We start from the raw sequence: 19922 nt of genomic DNA on the forward strand, positions 1-19922 counted from the left end.
GGCGGGAGGCAGCCGATCGATGAGGCTCTCTCCTCATTGATGTTTCTATCTCTGTCTCCCTCTCCCTTCCTCTCTGAAATCAATAAAAATATATTGATTTTCAGCTAATAATTAAAAGTCAGCTTATAATTAAAAGAAGAACTCTACTTCATTACTTTCTAATTACAGTTGCAGCGTATGTGATAAGCAATACTTAAGCTGGCGATGCCACGGGAAATGAACTACAGTGGGGCCTTGACTTACGAGTTTAATTCGTTCCGAGACCGAGCTCGTTAAGGAGCTCATTAACTCAAATTACTCTGTCAACTCAATGCAAAAAATCGGCTGAGGGACAGCTGGTATCTTAAAAAACTCGTTAGTCGGGACACTCGTAAGTCAAGGCCCCCCTGTATTGAGCTTGCCTTCTTCTCTCAGTCATTGAGATGAGCCCGAGTGGGTACAGATGGAATATTTGAGAAGTGAAAGGGCGTCCCAGGAGCCATTCTCCCAGGAGTGTGAGGAGTTTGTTCTGCATGGCCCCTGGGCGGCAGGGGTCTTGCTGCTCCTCTCTGGGGGTCCCTCAGGACCTGGCGGCCAGGCCAGGAAGGGGTGCAGCCACCCAGCAGTGGTACCACCTTCAGTTCATCCTTCCCATCTATACAACCGAAGCGTCCTTCCTCGGTCTCAGCTTCTGCAATTATCTAATCATTTATGTTTTATTCTAATTGTAAGACAGGCCCCTTGAAAAATATTTGAAAACAATGTAAGGGTGTAAAGAAAGGAGACACCCATGACTGAGCCCAGGCTTCTGAGTGTGTTTCCTTCCAGTCTTTTTTCCATGCATAGATAGTTATTTTACAGAATTGGATTCCTATGCAGATGCAATAGTGTTGTATCCTGGTTTCTCCACTAACACTCTCTCTTAAACACTTGCCCGTGTCATTTAACATAAATTTAAAAATAAATACATATGAGGACTGCAGGTTATTACATTGTGTAGGAAACATTTAACAAATACTCTATTATATATTTAGGTATTTTGCTTTGACAAATGATGCTGTAGTGAAAATCTTTGCCCATAAATCTTTGTGTACATCTTGAGCTATTTTCTTGGTACATAATCCTAGTAGGACAATCATTGGGTCAAAGTGTTTGATATTTGTAAGGCGCTTGACACATAACGTCCAATTACCCACCAGCAGTATGTGAGCGCCCAACTTCCTGAACCTATACCAGTAGCAAATATTACCTTTGCCAATTTGATAGTTTAACTCTGCTCATTTTACAATTTGTCCAATGTTTTTTGCTCATTTGCTTGAAGACTTTTTGTGTCCCTTTTGCCATAAGAAGTACTTGTGCTAAAATGTTTCTGTCCTTCATTCATCCCTCCCATTAGGACATTTGGGTTTTTCCTAGTGGTTTTTAAGGACTCTAAAATTCTGCTGTTGTGAAGTGTGAACTAAGTTAGCAAAACATTTTAAATTTTAATGAAGCAACAGTAGTCGGTCTCCTTTTCCCTGTAACCCTGTTATCATTTCCAAGCTGTATGCCAGGAACAGAGCTGTGCATACTCAAGGGGCTGCATAAATGCTTCCTGCTGAGAGGGTGATCCATTACCGAAGCACGCCACTGAGGCACAGGCTGGTTAGTAGAGCTAAGATGCGAATTTTTAGTTCACTCGGAGTTACAATAGGAAAGTTTTTTATGAGTCATCCCAGAAAATGAAGACAGAAGAATAAAAATAAATTATATTCATAAATGTGACCGGACATCACAAAGGACGAATGTTATAAATCAAAGTAAAAGTACAACTCAGAATTTTAAAAAAATGAAGCAATACTTCATGCAAAATATAAATCGAATGATCTATATCACTTACTTTAAATCTTTATTTTCTGATAGTATTTTAAAGAAATAAAACATTCCCAGGATCATAGAATTACTGCATCCCTTTCTCCCATCTCATCCCCCCTTTCTCCCCAGAGGTGGCTGTTATTCTGAATATGGTACTTTTCACTCGAGTGCATGTTTTCATATTTTTATGACTTAGGCATGAATCTGTAAGGAATCTGGTGTCTTGTTTTTCATTTTTAAACTTTTATAAATGGTATCATGCTATAAATTTCTTATTGCAACATTTCTCTTCTCATTTAATGTCAAGTTTGGGGGCATTGATCCATTTCCATGGTATTTCATCATGTAAATTTCACAACTTATTTATCCACTTTCCCACTGGTGTTCATTCCACTGTTTTGCTCTTGCAAATGTCACTGTGATGAACAATGTTGATTGTGTCCCCTTGCTCACATATGTGGGTTTCAATGGAATGGCTAGTAATGGAATGGCTAGGGTAGCAATGGAATGGCTAAGTCATAGCTATGTGCACCTCCTTTCCCAGAAAGTGCCCAATTGTTCTCACGGGTTTAAGCTATTATATAAATACCTGAGTCCCCCCATGGACATTTAGATTAATAAAACCAGGGACTATCTTGTGAGTGCTTCCTGTGGACCAGGAAATGTTCTAAGGGTTTTTACATGTTTCGGCATATTTAACCCTCACCTCATCTATATATATATAAAAGCCTAAGTGACTGTTCGACCGTTTGATCATTGCACCATTTGACCGATAGCTATGACATGCACTGACCACCAGGGGGAAGATGCTCAATGCACAGGTATGGAAACATGAAACAGACTGATGAATCTCAGAGGGAAGGTGGGAGGGGAGAGGGAGGGAAGAGATTAGTCAAAGATCTTAAATGCATACTAGAAACCTGGTGCACGGATTTGTGCACCGGTGGAGTCCCTCGGCCTGGCCTGTGGGGATTGGGCCAAATCCATTCACTGGGCCTCCAACATCCCCTGAGGGGTCCCAGATTGTGAGAGGGCGCAGGCCAGGCCGAGGGACCCCACCCGTGCACAAATCCATGTACCAGGACTCTAGTCATTTTATAAATGAGGAAACCAAGACACAATGAACTTGCAGTTCTTTGCCTAAGGTGAGACAGTGAGCAACAAGGGCCCGTTCAACCCAGGCCATGTGGTTCCCAAGCCCCATCTCTGAACCCTAGACTATGCTCCCGGCATAGAGAGGTGCCACCCAGGCCACATGTATGATGGTACAAAGAAGCAGCCAGTTGGCCCACAGGAAACCTCTGAAGAAGGAGGCAGCCTTGCTAGAGTTGCTGCTCCACGGATTAGGAAAAGGCACCAGATGGCTGCTTCATGTGCCCAAGTCCACAGAGCAGCAAGGGGTCCAAGTCCAAACCCAGGCCCGGCAGCAGCAGCAGCGAGCCAGCCACACGGCTTCTTTCCCGGCTCCCCCACCTGTGTGAGCCCGAGGGCACGTAGCTCCACCTTCATGCCCTTCCGTTTCTTCTCTGGGTAGACAGCTGGCAATAGGAAGGTCAAATGCATTTTTTAGGAGTGGAAACGGATATCATCTTGTACCTGCACCTTTCAATCGCAGCGCTTTAGTCCCCATTCCCAGTGCCAAACTTTCAGGATTAATTTGCTGCATCTGGTGGTAACAGGGCACTCCGTCTTCAGACCAGATTCCTTGCCCAAGGGCCCTCATTTCCTAATGAGTAATCGCTGCAATGTTCAGAGAAAATGCTACTGGTCCCATCCTGTGTGGACATTCATCAAACATGACGCAAGCCCAGTCGGGAGCGGTGGCGGTGTCCTTAGCCTGCAAATAAGGGCATGGAATTCACTCTCCTGACCCTATAATTTTCCAGGGTTAGCGCTTCCTTCAGCGTTTGGAGCGGCCGATGACGACACTGTTCTTGGCCCTACAGCCCCAGGGAGGGGACCAGGCCCGAGTCGGGCTCACGGAGTGGCTGGCCGCAGTCCTGCGTCCACTTGCCTTTTACCATCCAGGCCCCTTTGTAAAAGGAGAAGGCGGAGGCGGGAGGAAGCCGCCGCAGGGACGCACCCGCCCTGTGCGCACATCACAGACACGCAGCATCGACAGACTAATTACAGCTGCGGGTTGAGCATGTCCGCCTTCGGCGCTCGGTTTGCAAACAGCCAATTATTTCCATCCTGCAGGCTGCGAAACACAACTCCAGTGGCTCCTCAGTTACGTCTCCAGGGAAGTCCAGCTGGCCACCGCCTCCCCTCTTTTGCTTCGATTGATTGATTGATGGGTGGAGGTTGGGATTCTCACTCCTCTTCCATCCCCGCCCGGTTATTTATTGATTTTGTTGAGTCTTTCGGACCTGCCTTCAGACCAGCGGCCGGGAACGTCAGGGTTCTGTCATCTCACCTGTGTGCAGCCTTCTCTGCTGTGGAATGTGCTTCCAGGAAGAGTCACCAAAGCTTCATACTTACACTCCCTCAGGATCACAAGGACCTCTGTCCCCGGGCATCCATGTGTCTTCCCTCTACAACGTGAGGCTGGTCACTAGACAATGGGGTGGAATACAGGGGGGAATGTGACCTTGTCATGAAGGGCTTTAGGATTGACTGAGTCGATGAAAGGATGCTAAGGTACTTTGGGGTCACGGGGACTGGGAAAAGAACTAAGTTCTAGAGAAAGCAGCAGAACCAGAAGGCAGTATGGAGGTGGTGGAGTGGGTGAGACACCCAGCACACGGCCCTGGCTGGGCCCCTGCTCTGTCCCGGCGCATGGAAGAGCGAAAACCCCTGACATGAGGACTTGTGACTCGTTGCAGCCTGATGCCAAATCTACGATTCCAGGTTCATAGGTCGCTCCCCGGCCCTCTCACTTGTTTCCGCCGGTGACCCAGTAGGATGAGGAAGGCAAGAAAAGCCCTGGATTAACTGTCGCCCGCGTTATGGACAGTTTTCTTACAGCTGAGTTAGCTTACCATCTTCTCTCTGGATCATGTTGCTCTTAGGTCAGGAATGAGCAAAGGTGGCCAAGGGCCACATCCAGCACGAAGCCACCTGAGCTTGTAAATAAGGTTTCGTTGCGACACAGCCGCCCCCGTGTGTTTCTGGATGGTGTGTGGCACCTACGATACTGGAGGTGAGTAACTGAACAGAGACCGCTCAGCTTAAAATGTTTACCAGTTAACTCTGCAAAAAGTTTGCCCGCCCGCCACCCCCGCCAGAGAGAAGACGTCAAGAAATGCCAGTGTGGGAGTTCCTGGAAAGCCCTCTGGCCCCGCAGAGCTGTGCGAGAGATGGGTGTGCTTTCTGGAAGAAATGCAGGCGTGTGGTCAGGTGCCAGCTGCCTCCTCTCCCAGTGGCAGGGAGCACGGAGCCCGCGTCTGTGTGGGGGCAGGTAGCTGGCTCCTGAGCGAGGCCACCCTCCCTAGAGGGATTTGGGCCATCATGGCCCAGGTCTGTTCAACAGACATTCTTGAACTTCTGCACTCAGAACAGGAGATCAAAGATGAGGAAGGCAGAAGCCGGCCCTTCTGAGAAGTGGGGGAGGCAGACATGCAAGCAAATTTTGCGAACAGAAGTGCCCAAAGTGCCCGGCCGGCGTGGCTCAGTGGTTGAGTGTCAGCCTATGAACCAGGAGGTCACGGGTTGCAGGCTCCATCCCCAGTGGGGGGACATGCAGGAAGCAGCCGATCAATGATTCTCTCTCATCATTGATGTTTCTGTCTCTCCCTCTCTCTTCCTCTCTGAAATCAATAAAATATATATTTTTACAAAAAGTGACCAAAGTCAAATCTCCCAGCTTGAGTCCCTGTAGACACACGGGAGCAGGGTTGGCGGGAACCCCAGGAGTGCACCTCGCTCTCCGCAGGAGACTGGAGGAGGCCCAGCACTGAGGCTCTGGGGTTCCCCTTGTTTCTTTCATTCCCGTGAGAGACTTTTCCTGTCCATCCCCTGAGTCCACGAAGCCTCCCAGAGCCATCTTCCCTGGCCCAGCTGAGCAGACACTCAGAAACACGTTCTTAGGGGGAGGGGAGAGCCCCTGAGTCCTGGACCAATTCTCCAGCAAGGTTTGGGGGAGCCCATTTGAAAGCCTGGGTCGCTGAAACCCGGACTCGCTCTCCGGCTCTGCTATCTCAGCTCACTTTCCCAACCTGTGATCAGTTGGCTGAGCTGATACTGTGTTCAGCAAGCAGACAGCGACCAGCCAGCATGCGTGACGACAGCAGTCAGTGTAATCTGTTGCAAGAAGCCCACCAAGGAGGAAAGAAATTAATATCCATCTTTCCCTCCAATTAGCCGGAGCTGCTTGAGCCCTGCCTTGGCCCGAGGGAGCCTCCGGGCCTGCCTGTGGCTCCCGGGGAGGCTGAGAGCTCTGTGCGCGGCTTCCAGGGGCATCTGTGGTCTCCGAAGTCTGGCTGCGCGCATGGCGTGCTAAGTGGCGCTGTCTCAGGCGAGGACAGTGTCTTCCTGGAGGTGGAATGCAGAAAGGCCAATGAGTTCCCATCGCCGCAGGAATTTAATGTGAGGTGTCGTGAAGACGGGAGATTCTGACTGGGAATGGTGGAAGAATTTTACAAACTCCAGGAACCCACCTTATCACTCAGGAATACCATTGAGAGTATTCCACCAAAGAGTGAGTGAGTTACACCAAAATCTGGTCAAATGGGGCCCGGCTGGTGTGGCTCAGTGGTTGAATGTTGACCTATGAACCAGGAGGTCACGGTTCAATTCCTGATCAGGACACATGCCTGGGTTGCAGGCTTGATCCCGAGTGTAGGGCGTGCAGGAAGCAGCTAATCAGGGATTCTCTCTTATCACTGATGTTTCTGTCTCTCTCTCCCTCTTCCTTTATCCCTGAAATCAATAAAAAAATTCTGATCAAATGCAGCAGCTTCAAGACACATCGAGGGAATGCCGTTACACGGACAGACTTGTTTTTCTTTTCTATATAATATTTTTTAAAAAGTTAATCTCTAAATTGTTTTAAAGTCCAGTTTTGCACTAACTTCCTGAAACATATAACTTGTGCATATGTTACATTAGTGAGTATTTCCGCCAGCAGATCAATGCCACAAGCAGACCCAGCTCTTTTCAGTCTGTCCTCAAACTTCTGCCAATTCCCGCGTCTCTGACAAGAGAGGAGCCCGCGGTCAACACAGGAAACATACCAGGAATGGAAACGCCCATCAAAAGAATACGCTGGTCTCTGACTCCACAGCTGCTACTGCCGACCCATCGGCGGCGCTGGGCTGTTTGAGAGCCAGGGGCCGGGGGGGTCGAGGCTGCAGGAGATGGGGGGCCAGACAGAGAGAGGCGGGTCCACTGACCTGGTGAGCGCGTGTGTGTGCTTGTGTGTGCGCATGTGTATGCGTGCGTCTGGGCACATGTCTACACACACGGACTTGTGTGTACATGTGCATGTGCACACGTGTATATGCAGGTGGGCATGCAGTGAACATGTGTGTGTGCGCGCGCATGTGTGTGTGTGTGTTTCTGTGTATGTGTGCACAGCACAGGGTGTTTCTTACTGGACAGGGTTGTGGCATCTGTATCCAGAAGACAAGCACCCAGAGTTGTGTGCTAAGAGGGCCCCGATATCGCATCTAAGGAGCAGGGCGGTGGCATGACATTCTCCCGAGAGGGGTCTTCATTGCAAAACGTCCTGTGCGTCATGTGCCATTTTTATGAAAATATGAGGAGGTTGGAGAAAAGAATAAGAAAATAATGAGGCTTTTGCTGGAAAGAAGGGAGCATTTGCCAAAGGAGGGAGCCGGGCTTAGAGAGTTATCGTTTGGGCCCCTTCCCCAGCGAGCTTCTAAAGTGAACGCGGCCAGTGGGTGCCCCCAGCCATGGGGACGGTCATTTCTTCAGGTAACCCCCAGCTCTGGAAGACGAGGGTCCTCAGAGACCCCAGCATCCAACATCAGTGTGTCTACTTCCTTCATGAAGTCTCATCGCTGCTATGACCTGATTCCCACAAGCTCCAAATTGGTTGTGGTTGACACTTCCCTGCAGGTGAAAAAAGCTTTCTTTGCTTTGGTGACTAATGGTGTGTGAGCTGCCCCTTTGAGGGCCAGTAAGTAGCAAAGTTTTGTGGGCATGCTGACCATCACCGATTCCATCAATATTCTGCACCGCGACTACAAATCAGCCTTGGGACAAATCTAGGAGCTGGAAGAACACAAGATGGAAACTTGGAGAGAAATATACTTACAGGACTCCTTAAACTACGTGCCTGCATTTCTCCTAATGCCAGCTGGTTTGATGCTGTCTCTTCATGAATCCGGAACAAGATTCATAGGCTGCCAGTTACTGACCCAGAATCAGGCAACACCTTGTACATCCTCACCCACAAGCGCATCCTCAAGTTCCTCAAATTATTTATCACCGAGTTCCCCAAGCCAGAGGTCATGTCTGAGTCTCTGGAAGAGCTACAGACTGGCACCTATGCCACCATTGCTATGGTCTGCACTACCACCCCCGTCTACGTGGCTCTGGGCATTTGCGTGCAGCACCGAGTCCCGGCCCTGCCTGTGGTGGATGAGGAAGGGCGTATGGTGACATCTCCTCCAAGTTTGGTGTTATCAATCTGGCAGCAGAAAAGACCTCCACAACCTAGATGTGTCTGACCAAAGCCCTCCAGCAACGATCACATTGCTCTGAGGGTGTCCTTAGGTGCTACCTGCATGAAACTCTGGAGACCATCATCAACAGGCCGGTGGAAGCAGGAGTTCACCGACTTGTAGTGGTGGATGAGAATGAAGTGGTCAAGGGCATTGTCTCACTGTCAGACGTCCTGCAGGCCCTGGTGATCACAGGCGGAGAAAAGCCCCGAGCTAGGGGAAGGGGTCAGGTGGCACCGAGGGTTATGCCCACTCAGTGCCTGCACCAAGCTTGGAACCACAGATGGAACCTTGAGAGAATTGTGACTCTGTTCCCTGCCCAGGAGACCTCTACCCTTCTACCTGAGAGCCAGGGAAGATATGGGGAAAGGAAGGAGAATGGATTTGTAGCTGTCCTATCCTCACACATGAGGAAAACTTTCAGCCCAGCCCCGTGGTCGGCAAACCGCGGCTCGCGAGCCACATGCGGCTCTTTGGCCCCTTGAGTGTGGCTCTTCCACAAAATACCACGTGCGGGTGCGCACGTACAGTGCGATGGAAACTTCGTGGCCCATGCACAGAAGTCAGTATTTTGTGGAAGAGCCACACTCAAGGGGCCAAAGAGCCGCATGTGGCTCGTGAGCCACGGTTTGCCGAGCCTCAGTTTGCCGACCACTGGCCTAGCCCATCCCAGCTCCTGTCCACTTAGACATGCCCATTCTGGGTGAACTATGGGCTCTGTGCCACTTGGACAAATTCTGACCTCTAAAAGAGCTGGTCTATGCCTCTCTCTCTGCCCCTGACTCCCCCCACCACAGCACAACTCTTCATAAAAATATTTTTATTCATCCTGTTTCATGCTGTATGGAGGAGGCTGAGTCCATTTAGTCACATTTCTTCCCATAGTGGGAGTGGGGAGGATCATGGGGAGGAAGGCCTTTGGGTTCCTGTGCGATATTCATACGAAGAGAAGTGGGGTTGGGTGGAGGAGGACTGTAAGGGATTAGTTAAGGCTATTGCTTTTCATGGAAAACCTAATTAAAATGAAGAACCTCTTAAAAAAATTTAGTTTTTGGAATTCTTCTACCTTAAAGGAGAGAAAGAGAGCTTGGGGGGCTGGGGGGGGGGAGGGCGAAGGGGAGACGCCCTTGTTACTGAGTTGAGTGACGTTTTTCTTTATTAAAAGGTTATGAAGTCTGGCATTCGAGCCGGCTGATAACAGCTCAGTTACACCCTGTGGTTTGGTTTGGTTCGTTCCTGCGAGCTGTGCTCTTGGAACAGTTTGCATCTAGACTGTTGGATTAAGGGTTCTTGCAGGGGAGATATTATTGATTCAGCAAGTAAGGCTGCTTGCTGAAGTAGTTATTTAAAATATATATATGTTTTAAAATATATTACATACACACACTATGTCCAAACACACTAAATACATGTGTGTGTTGGTTTGTTTTGTAACCTCAGCTGGTAGAAAGAGAAGGGTGTCGCCTGGCCAGAATGACTCAGTGGTTGAGCATCGACCAATGAACCAGGAGGTCATGGTGCGATTCCCAGTCAGGGCACATGCTTAGCTTTAACGTGGGGATTTTATAGTTCCCTTTTCTCTTCATTTTATTTTTTGTGTGTGTGTGTGGTTCATTTTTCTTTGGTGGTATCCATTAAGGGGGGTATCCATTAAGGGGGTGGTAGCCGAATTGATTGGCAGAGTCCTCAGGCATTTCGGGTGTATTATGAATATTTGGATGTATTTTAACTTTCCCTACCTGTAGCAAAAGCTATGTGCCCTGACCGGGAATCGATCCCTGGTGTGGGGCGTGCAGGAGGCAGCCGATCGGTGAGTCTCTCTCATCATTGATGTTTCTATCTCTCCTTTTCCCGTCCTCTCTGAAATAAATAAAAATTTATTTTTTTTTTAAAAAAGGAGAAGGGTCTATACTGGGAGAGTCGTTGCCACCTGGGGTATAAAGAGACTCCAGCTGCCACTGCAGTGACCTGCCTCCTCCCCCACCAGCATGGCCCCCCGTCCAGCACCAGCACCTGCTTGTCATGTGGAAACACTGCCTTAGTTTGTCGGCTGTGCTTCTGAGCTGCGGCGACAGACACACTAGGTCACTCCGGGAGAATGTCGGGAAGGGGTGACCTGCCTTCACTTGGCATTGTCTGGCTCCTTATCTCAATTAAAATCAAGCCCTTAACTTGGCTTTAATGTGGGGATTTTGTGGTTCACTTTTCTCTTCATTTTTTTTTTTTTTGTGTGTGTGTGCAGTTCATTTTTCTTTGGTGGTATCCATTAAGGGGGGGTGTAATCCATTAAGGGGGTGGTAGCTGCATTGATTGGCAGAGTCCTCAGGCATTTCGGGTGTATTATTAATATTTAGGTGTATTTTAACCTTCCCTACCTGTAGCAAAAGCAGTCGTGGCTTAATCAGGGTTATCTTTTACTCCGGAATTAAACCATGTTTTTTGTGGTTACTGTGAGGTGAGCACAGCGAAGTGACTTTTTCAAGTGACTTTTGTATTAGTCAGATCTTTCAAAACTGCCACACAGACTTGTAAAAACTTGCACTCCCACGTGTCCGTGATTGAGTGGCATTGTTGCTGCCGTGTTTAACGAAAGGACAACCTAGAGCTCTAATGCAATGCATCCCAAACCCAGTTGCCTTAAACATTGAATCCTTTTTACCGTCCACCTATGGTGTGTGCAGTGCCGTGCTGCGCTCCGTGAGGGGGATGTGATCCAGTCCCCGTCTTTAGGGACCCAAGATCTCATTCGAACGTCTTAGAGGTGCACAGGGAAACGGATGCAAAAGGCAGTGGAGGGATATAGGCCCGTTGAATAGAACCAGAAGGGAATTCCCTGGGGTCAGAGGAACCGGAGGTCACGGTGGGTTGGAGTGGGGAGTCATAGGGAAGAAGTGGGGTTTGACTTAGGTCTTTAAAGAACCAAGAGGGTTCGGATGAGCAAAATGCTCCAGGGCACACGTTCTGATCACTCAGAGTTTGGGACTCTCGGCCCAGGGTGCTGTGTTGGGGTGAGTGTGACTGGAGGGCGCCTGATACCAGGCTTAGTGGCTGTGGCCGGTGGGGCGCTCCCTGAGGGATTGTGAGCACGGAGAGCCTGGCATTGCTAATGGATCGGTCAGAAGGGGGATGAACGTGGCTGTTGCGATGGTCGAGGCTGCAGTTACTGAGGATCTGGATCAGGCGGACGCGCACAGAAAGCAATGGATTCGAGTCATGGGAGGGGAGGGGGAGGATTGGCAAGGGCAGCCAAGCAGTTCACGCCTGAAGAACGCTGTGGTCTGGAGCACTCCACAGTCCTTGTCTGACCTCCTGAAGGACGAGAGGCCTTCCTGGTGTGTTTGAAATTCCCTGACCATTGGTGCACAATCTATGTATATAAAAGGCTAATATGCAAAGTGTCCCCTTGGGAGTTTGACCGGGAGACTGGGAGTTTGATTGCTTGCTACGCGATGTGTGCTGACCACCAGGGGGTGGCAGGAAACATGGCAGGCTGAAGGAGTGAGGGAAGGAGGAACATGGGGCGCTGAGGGAGCGACAGAAGGAGGAGGCGGGGAGGCGGGGAACCTGATCGGCCCTGATTGCCGGCCAGGCCTAGGGACTCTACCTGTGCACGAATTTCATTTACTGGGCCCCTAGTTTTAAATAATCTCTATGTAACTTTCCGATGCTCATTTCCTTCTGGATTCCCCGGCACAGTTTCACATTTTCTCTTTCTCTCCTCCCCCTCTTTCTCTCTCAGAAATATATATGTTTGATTTGATAACTGGCTCAAGAATTTCCAGTTACATTCTGTTCCTCTTCAGCTTCTGGAGACACTTGGGAGGTAGCCAGTGGGAGAGAAAGTGAGAATATAAAAATAAACCCACAGATTTGGGCTTGAGCGACAGGAAGGATGAAGCTGCCATTAGTGAGACAGAAAAGGCATGAGAAGGAGGAAGATGGGAGTCCGGTTGGAAATGCGGCGTTGAACTGCCCCTGACATCCAGGAGGTGCTGTCTCGCGGGCGGTTAGACAAATGAGTCTGGCGCGCAGGAAGCCGTCTGGGCTGGAGATATAAATTTGGGCTCATTGGCATAGAGACGGTGTTTAAAACCATGAAACTGAGCAGGGTCACCAAGGTTCCCATTTATCTTAAGGACCAAATAACATAAACGCGGGGAGAATGGTAATATTTTCTGTTTACTGAGTTCTAACAATGAGCTCATGTCATAACTGAAAACACAGCACAGATAAGCTTCCCCAGAAACACACGTGTAACGTGGTTGAGCTACGTTACATATGTCCACGTTTATGTGTGCAGGCACCCGGGGTACATGTACAGAGTCATCGGAAACGCCTGGGGCCATGGCATCCCTGGTGGGTGAGGCCTCTCCTTCTAGCTCTGCTGTCCACGTTGGGGTTGTTTTCCTGTCCTCTTACGGGCGCCTTGCTTTGTGGTGGGTATGTGAAGGCGCAGGAGTGGCTGTTCGGCTGAGACGTTTGTAAAACGTGGGCGGAAACCTTACCTACTAGTAACTTGACCCATTGGCGGGCAGAGGACGGTGAAGAGCAGCCCTCGACGTTGCTAGATGTCTGACCGCTGTACCACGGCATCAAGTTCATCCGGAAGAGGTGAGTGGGACGCTGACTGGCCCAGAAGCGTGTCAGGGAGGAGCAACTGTAGACCCGAGGGGTGGAGCCAGGAGGAGAGGGGACGAGGAGGAGTGGGAGTTATCGTCAGATATTTGAACGGGCACAGACTTGTATGTTGCTCTAGACCAGTGATGGCGAACCTATGACACGCGTGTCAGAGGTGACACGCGAACTCATTTTTTTGGTTGATTTTTCTTTGTTAAATGGCATTTGAGTATATATAAAATAAATATCAAAAATATAAGTCTTTGTTTTACTGTGGTTGCAGATATCAAAACATTTCTATGTGTGACACGGCACCAGAGTTAAGTTAGGGTTTTTCAAAATGCTGACACGCTGAGCTCAAAAGGTTCGCCATCACTGCTCTAGACAGAACTAGGATTTGCGGGTAAGGGTTGCAAGTAGATGAATCTGCATTTAAATAGAACTTCCGTGCACCCACCACCCTGTTGGCGTAACATGTGTCAGCGGGGTGACCACCAGTCGGGGGCACAACCAGAGGGACTCCCTTGGGCCAGGACCTCTCAGCTCTGCCAGTGATGAATTCCATGGGTCTCCGTTGGCATGTCTCACAATCTAACGATGGGATGGTGTGGGGGAGGTAGAGGAGGGAGTGGGGGGCGGAATGGTGATGGAGAGAGACTTGGCTTGGAATCAGGAAATATTCTCAGTAAAACAGACAGAGATCACCTGGTCTAATCTCACTTTATAGAAAAAGAGATGACAGGATCCACACAGCAGTTTATCGGGAGGAATACGTTGATTCAAACCTTCTCCTCTTAGTCCCTCTCCCAGAGTTATGTTACGTTTCAGATTGGGCAACAACTGCCACACGAGAAGTACTTGTCACGTGCCAGGCATTGGGCTGGCCGGGCCCTGTGCATGCATTTCCTTCTTTAAAATGTCACCTGTCAGCGGTGTCTCTTAGGACCGGCGGTGGGCCATTACCTTTCTGACTGTGAGGGGTTCCCCATCAGCGGTAACTGGCAAACCCTCTCACCAGGCCTGGGCACAGGGAAGGCCCACAGCCACCGCTCAGCTGGGCAGGACCGGTTTGGGTCCTGTTCCCCCTTTTCAGTCAGTCTGTCTGGAGAACAGTGGGATCCCGGGCCATTCTAATGCTCCCCCGGAAGTAAGGAGAGACACCTCCCAGCTTTCTGTGTATGCACTGCTCCCCGGGGCGGGCTGGTGGGAGAGGACCCGCAGTACGCAGGCAAACTCTGGACTCCAGCATCATTTAGCGCCCTGGTCCGTGCTGCAGAGCAAGCATGTCAAACTCAAAGGCTAACCCAGGCCAAATAAATGAGGCATGTGGCCCGCGGGCCGCGGGTGTGACATGCTTGCTGTAGACAGAGAGATGCCACACTCGTCCCAGCTCTCAGATCTCCCCACATGGAGCTAATGTTTGAAGAGATTCTTTCTTTCCCTGGAGTGTCAGACCCCCTGTCAACTCAACCCGAAACAAGGAAGAGGTTTCCTTTTCCATCACGCGAGGACAGATGTGGCCATGTGCTGGCAGCATCGGGCGCGATGAAGGCAAGAGCTGTCATTGCCAAGCACCAGCCTTGTTTACCTCCCAGAAGCCCCTGGGGCCCGAGGCTGGGGTTTCACCCGCAGACCCTGGTCCACGTCCTCGCCACCCTGAGCGGACTCTGGCGGCGTGTGACAGTGTGTCATCATGTCACCATCCTCTCTCTCATCAGCGACACAGCGGCATCCACCACTCGGCACCTGCTCGGGCCCCGGGGGCACTGTCCTGTCCTCGCTAATGAGGCCCAGAGCGAAGGAAGGAAAGGACGAGGGGGCAGTCGTGTGGGTGGAGGAGTCGGTGTGAGCCACGGCGGAGAAGTGAGGGGCCATTCCGTGGGAGAGACATCTATTTGTAGGTCAGAGCTTCCCGTGAGTGACCCTCTGTCACCAACATCAGACGGGATGTCTCCCTGGGAGCGGTGTGTTCAGAGGCCACGCTGTTCTGCACGCAAATCCAGAGGCAGAATGTAAACATCATTAGCCGGCTCGCCAGCGCCGGGAAGACACTGCCCGAGGGCACCTGCTTTCCGCCGTGTATGCCAGCCGCCCTGTCTCCTGTGGGTGGAGAAGAGAGAACACCTCCGGGTGGGATGGGTGGGCAAGGGCATGGGACTCACTTCACTGATGGACTGTGGAGCCTTAATTACCATCTCATCCTTCTTTAAAAAATATTTTTATTGATTTCAGAGAGGAAGGGAGAGAGAAAGATAGAAACACCAATGATGAGAGAGAATCATTGATTGGCTGCCCCCTTCTGGGGATCGAGCCTGCAACCTGGGCATGTGCCCTTGACTAGAATCAAACCTGGTACCCTTCAGTCCGCAGGCTAATGCTCTATCCACTGAGCCAAACCCGCTAGGGCAGCAACGTCCCATGCCTCTTGAGCCTCCCCGTGGGTGGGTATGATTACCAGCAGTGCTCCCACCAGTGAACGGCTCCCCAGGGGCACATGTGGATCCAGGAAGGGGGTGTGTGAGTGCCCGGTTCTAAGGGACTAGTGAACGCACCAGTGTCTCTGACGCTGGGGGCTTGGAGCACGGGCGTGTGTGCGGTGTCGTGGTAAGAAGCGCCTAGATCAGGGGTGGGCAAACTTTTTGACTCGAGGGCCACAATGGGTTCTTAAACTGGACCGGAGGGCCGGAACAAAAGCATGGATGGAGTGTTTGTGTGAACTAATATAAATTCAAAGTAAACATCATTACATAAAAGGGTACGGTCTTTTTTTTTTTTAGTTTTATTCATTTCAAACGGGCCGGATCCGGCCCGCGGCCCGTAGTTTGCCCACGGCTGGTCTAGATCATCACTTCGGAGCGTCCACGCCATAGGAGAAAGCCTCCCCTTTGGGTGTGAGCGGCACCTTGGCTGGTGGCAGCTGGCACTCCTGGGCACAGCTTCACTTGGAAGGCAGGGAAGTGGGTGCCCGTCAGCGCTTCTGGGCATTTCCTGTTCTGTCCCCTCCAGACCTCAGGGGCCTCATGGGCCGGGGTCTGAGGTTTCATGTGGAATCCAAGAGCCTGGTGGCGGGAGGCTGTCGCAGATCCGATCGTAAGAAAAACAACAGTTACACATACAGCACGTGCACTGCCCCAGCAGGTGCTGAGCCTTCGTGTCTCCGAGTCCCCACGGGTTCTAGTGTCCCCTTATAGGTGAGGGAATGAAGTTTCCAGAGGCCAGGAGAGTAGTCCAAGGTCGTCAGTTGGGGTGGAAATGCAGGTCTGCATGACCCCAGGGCCCAGCCTGAACTGCAGCCTCTCCCAGCCCTGGCTCCGCCCAGCCTCCTGTCACCTCAGCCACCTGACCTGGCTTCAGGGCAGCAGGGGAAGTGCAGGAATTACGCTTAAATCCTTAAGGAGACCTAGCTGGTTTGGCTCAGTGGATGGAGCGTTGGCCTGCAGACTACAGGGTCCCAGGTTTGATTCCGGTCAAGGGCACATGCCTGGGTTGTGGTCTCGATCCCCAGTGGAGGGCCTGCAGGAGGCAGCCGATCAGTGATTCTCTCTCATCATTGATGTTTCTATCTCTCTCTCCCTCTCCCTTTCTCTCTGAAGTCAATAAAAGTATATTTTTAAAAAGTTATAAATCCTTAAGGAGGAATTTCACCCACTGATTTGGGAGGGCTTGCGGAGCACGTCTGCCCGCACACGTTGCCTCAGGTACCCGCCCAGGTGGGCACAGAGCTGCGAGTTCCCATGACGACCGGCCGGTGCGGTGGCTGGATCAGAAGGTTGAAAAGGAGAAGGCAGATCTCAGCTCTGGAACATTTGTCTTGCTAATTTCATCAGGGTTCCTGTGGAAACCCCACATTCTGATTACTCAGAGCAACTGCTTGGGATCGAGTCAGGATATTTCTTTCTCTCTTAGCCTATCAAATGTTTTTCTCTTTCTTTTCAGCTCTCAGTAACATATTAGTCCCATGTTGATATAAAAACCTGTAAGTCAGATTTCTTCATCTACCTTTGTGTTTTCCTTATGTCTTTTCTTCATTCTGATGCCTCTTCTTGAACTGGAGCTCTTCACTATAATAACGGTGTTTGGTCACGGAGACCTTAAACCAGGGCGCCTTTTACTTCTCCACTCCAGGGCGGTTCACCTTCATATCTTTTCTCTTTCCCTTTACCTCTCCCCTGGCTGCCTTCCCTCCATGATCAAGTGCCAATCATCGTGGGTTATCTTTTTACTCACTCTGGCCGATATTCCGCACCTCGCCTGCTAGAGAAGGTGCTGAGGAGCTGTCCCGCATTCTGCACCTCTGATCTCACACATGCAGATGAGCTGCGCGCACCTGACGCAGTCACCGGAGCCCTGTTCCTGCGGGGCCCACAGACGGTGCGTGGAGGGCGCTGCCCATTGCCGTCACCAGGTCAGCGGGCAGATGCACCACTCGCCCTGTAACCAGACACGGTAGCTTCTCTGACGCATGTTAACTGACCAGTCTCTGCTACTCCACGTAGTTGCTGGGATGCGCTTCTGGAGTATTGGCTCACAGACGAGACTGATGGAAATTGTGTAGCGCCATGAAACAGGGATTAGAGCATCGTTCAAAGATTGGAGTTTGGATTTTGTTCCAAATCACGGATTTGGAGATCGTTCGAGCAGTTTGGAACTTTTTGTGTGTGTCTTTAACACAGTATATAGAGTGTCCCCCAAACTGTATACACAGCCTTTGAATGATTATAAAGGCCGCGTTGATTAAAATACATCACATTTTTTTAGCACCCTCCTCCCAGCTGTTATCCCAGCTGTGGAAGTGTGCACACGTTTTGGGGACACCCTGGAGTGCGAGGGCCTGTGACTGTGCCCTGAGAGGGGCTTTTCCTCTCTGGGTTAAGGGGGATGACAAAAGATAAGCAGACTCCTGAGTATGTAAGTCTGTTTTCCCAAAGGAAACTGAGATATAAAAATAACACTGACCAAGTATCCACCAACAGATGCCTGGATAAGCCAAATGTGGCTTCCCCAGGAATTGCCCGTGAAAAGGAATGACGTTCTGACACACGCCCCAACATGGGGAGCCTTGCAGACATTATGCGGAGTGACACGTGCAGGCACAGGACAGACAGTGCCCTGCCACGTCTCTGAGGAACCCAGAGGGGGCAAGTTCATAGGGACGGAGGCCTCGCCGTCGTTATCGGGGAAGAGACGGGAGTTAGTTTAATGGGCACAGACTCGGTTGGGGAAGAAAGTTCTGGAGTGGATAGTGCTGATGGTTGCCCGACAGTGTGACTGTACTTAATGCCACTGAAACGTACACCTAGAAAGGGTGAAAGTGGCAGTTTTTATGTTATATATCTATTTACCATAGTTAAAAATATTTAAAAAAAAAATGCTGCTCTGGCCCTAACCGGTTTGGCTCAGTGGATGGAGCGTCAGCCTGCAGACTCAAGGGTCCTGGGTTCGATTCCATTCAGGGGCGTGTGCCTTGGTTGCGGGCACATCCCCGGTGGGGAGTGTGCAGGAGGCAGCTGATCAATGTTTCTCTCTCATCGATGTTTCTGGCTCTCTATCCCTCTCCCTTCCTCTCTGTAAAAAATAAATAAAAAATATTTTTAAAAAAATGCTGCTCTGCAGTGCCCTGTGAACCGGTGCCCAGTGGAGCCCTTCTCCGTGGGCACAGTCCTTCGGGCGACGCTGTCCCTGGCACATGGTGACCCTTCCCCCAAGTGACACTGACATTTCTCCATCATGTGGTGGATCAGTAAGGGAAGGAAAGAGGTAAAGTCCCATATCGCCCTGCATCCTGGTCAGCGGTCATTCGTGTTCCGGTTAAATGAGAGTGTTATTTTTTTAGCACCCTCCTCCCAGCTGTTATCCTAAAGCTGCTGGCATTTTCTCCGGCTTGACCCTTCCGAAGGGCTTGGGAGGAACCCGCGCACCCTGATTAAAAATAGGAGGCATATGCTTTCTCAAGGGTTAATGCCGGCAAAGGGAAGCAATGTGGGTTCTAATTTAAGTGCACATTTCTTAAGGCTCCTTTGTAACCCATTCCTGTTTTAGCCTCTCCCTGTGGGCTAACACTGCTTCACTGAGCATTTCTTAAAAATCATTGAGAAACTCCAGAAAAAGATTCCTTCCTTCCTTCCTTCCTTCCTTCCTTCCTTCCTTCCTTCCTTCCTTCCTTCCCTTCTTCTTCTTCTTCTTCTTCTTCTTCTTCTTCTTCTCCTTCTCCTTCTCCTTCTCCTTCTCCTTCTCCTTCTCCTTCTCCTTCTCCTTCTCCTTCTCCTTCTCCTTCTCCTTCTCCTTCTCCTTCTCTTCCTCCTCCTCTTCCTCTTCCTCTTCCTCCTCCTCCTTTTTTTTTTTTTTTTTTTTTTTTTTTTTAATGAGGGTCATACTTGGAGCAACAGAAGGAAGAAAAGCACTTGTCAGTTGGATAAATCATTTCCAAGAAAGAGGTTTTGGCAAAGTGTAAGATTGAGCAGGCAATTCAAGGGGAAAAGGAGAAAAGAACATCACAGGTAGTACTACACAAATGGTTTTCATACAGAACTTTGAAATACATCATTTCCTTTGTAGTATCTCATTTAATGCTCACCATGGCTCAGCAATACAGAGATCATTGTTTTCCAGTTGAAGCAATGAAACTTCAGCTTTCATAGGTGGCCTGCTCAAGGTCACACAGGCGTAGGAAGACGACCAAACTCTAGGAGAGTCACGCCCCTGTCCACAGCACCTGCTGTCCCGATGCGTAAGGCCCAGGCCTGAGGCTGGCTTTGTCTCATGGTGCTGGCTCCCCACTGTCAACCCTCGTGGCTCCATGTACATGTGAAATGAACCTCTAATTGCAGAAAATAGAGGCCCCGT

General features: G+C 50.2%; 1 protein-coding gene and 1 pseudogene across 1 annotated transcript in view; both read left to right on the forward strand.

The window, feature by feature from the left end:
- The window catches only part of KIF26B (kinesin family member 26B), a 356959-nt gene that overhangs the window by 190356 nt on the left and 146681 nt on the right, over positions 1-19922 (forward strand). The gene's annotated exons all lie outside the window — the stretch shown is intronic.
- Positions 7750-8808, forward strand: LOC118678945 (annotated as a pseudogene).

Source organism: Myotis myotis, unplaced genomic scaffold (genome assembly GCF_014108235.1).
Source record: "Myotis myotis isolate mMyoMyo1 unplaced genomic scaffold, mMyoMyo1.p scaffold_m19_p_21, whole genome shotgun sequence".
Classification (NCBI taxonomy): Eukaryota; Metazoa; Chordata; class Mammalia; order Chiroptera; family Vespertilionidae; genus Myotis; species Myotis myotis.